A 973-nucleotide genomic window follows, 5' to 3' on the forward strand; every position below is an offset into this window, starting at 1 on the left:
CCTCATCCATGTTAGGTCCATCATTCCTAAGAGTAACAAACATATCTGATTTAGGCAGCATCATATTCTCATGTATGTGAGGAATAGTTCCAAGAAACGAAAGTACCTGATGGTTAAGTTGTTTGGCATGAGCTCGAGTGATTGGTCCTTGTATTTGTGTGGCTGTAGGTACATCGGTTGTATCAATAGATGGGATGTCCTCATCAGTTCTCCGCAGCCATCTTCTCTTCGGCTATGTTGACGGTAGCTTTCGAACGCCCTCACAGACGGCGCCCAACCCCCAGGCATCTGAAGCTGGGGCTCCTCCGGTTATCGTCAATCCTGCCTACATCGCGTGGCTGCAGCAAGATCAAGCCATATTGTCTTCGATCCTCGCCACTTCAACTGAATCGGTGGTTGGCATGATCCATCTCGCCGCCACGTCTCATGAAGCATGGAGTACTCTTGCCGGTAGCTTCTCAGCTCAGTCCACGGCGCGTTCCATGCAGATCAAGCGTCAGCTGAACAAAACCAAAAAGGTCGATTTTCCTTCAGTTTCGGCTTACTTCAACAAGATCAAGTCCTGCGCTGATACCCTCGCCTCGATCGGGAAGCCACTTGGAGTTGAGGAGTTCATCACGTATGTTTTGGATGGACTTGATGAGGACTATGACCCACTTGTTGCGGTTATTAACAATCGCACTGCTCTTATTCCCATATGTGATCTATATGCTCAGCTCTTGAGTACAAAGCAATGAATGGTGGATCGCAAGGCTAAACTTCAGGCTGGTCTGCACTCAGCGAATGCTGCATCGTCTAGGAGAAACAACGCTAAGTTGTATCGCTCGGATGGACGTGACCAAGGAAAGCCATATGGTGGTAATGTCAATTATAGTGGACACTATGGCAGCAGTCATGGTGGCTTCAGCGGTACTGGTGGACCGCGCCCTATACTTCCCTCGCCATCATCCTTCGCGCTGTCGCCTATCAACAA

The 973-nt window shown here is 49.2% G+C and overlaps 1 non-coding gene across 1 annotated transcript; it reads left to right on the forward strand.

Annotated features, from left to right (window-relative positions):
* Positions 1-593: 593 nt before the first annotated feature.
* Positions 594-732, forward strand: LOC127327966 (small nucleolar RNA Z247). The gene has a single exon (XR_007868882.1). It is a non-coding gene; the product is annotated as a small nucleolar RNA Z247 (small nucleolar RNA).
* Positions 733-973: the final 241 nt, after the last annotated feature.

Source organism: Lolium perenne, chromosome 1, assembly GCF_019359855.2.
Source record: "Lolium perenne isolate Kyuss_39 chromosome 1, Kyuss_2.0, whole genome shotgun sequence".
Classification (NCBI taxonomy): domain Eukaryota; kingdom Viridiplantae; phylum Streptophyta; class Magnoliopsida; order Poales; family Poaceae; genus Lolium; species Lolium perenne.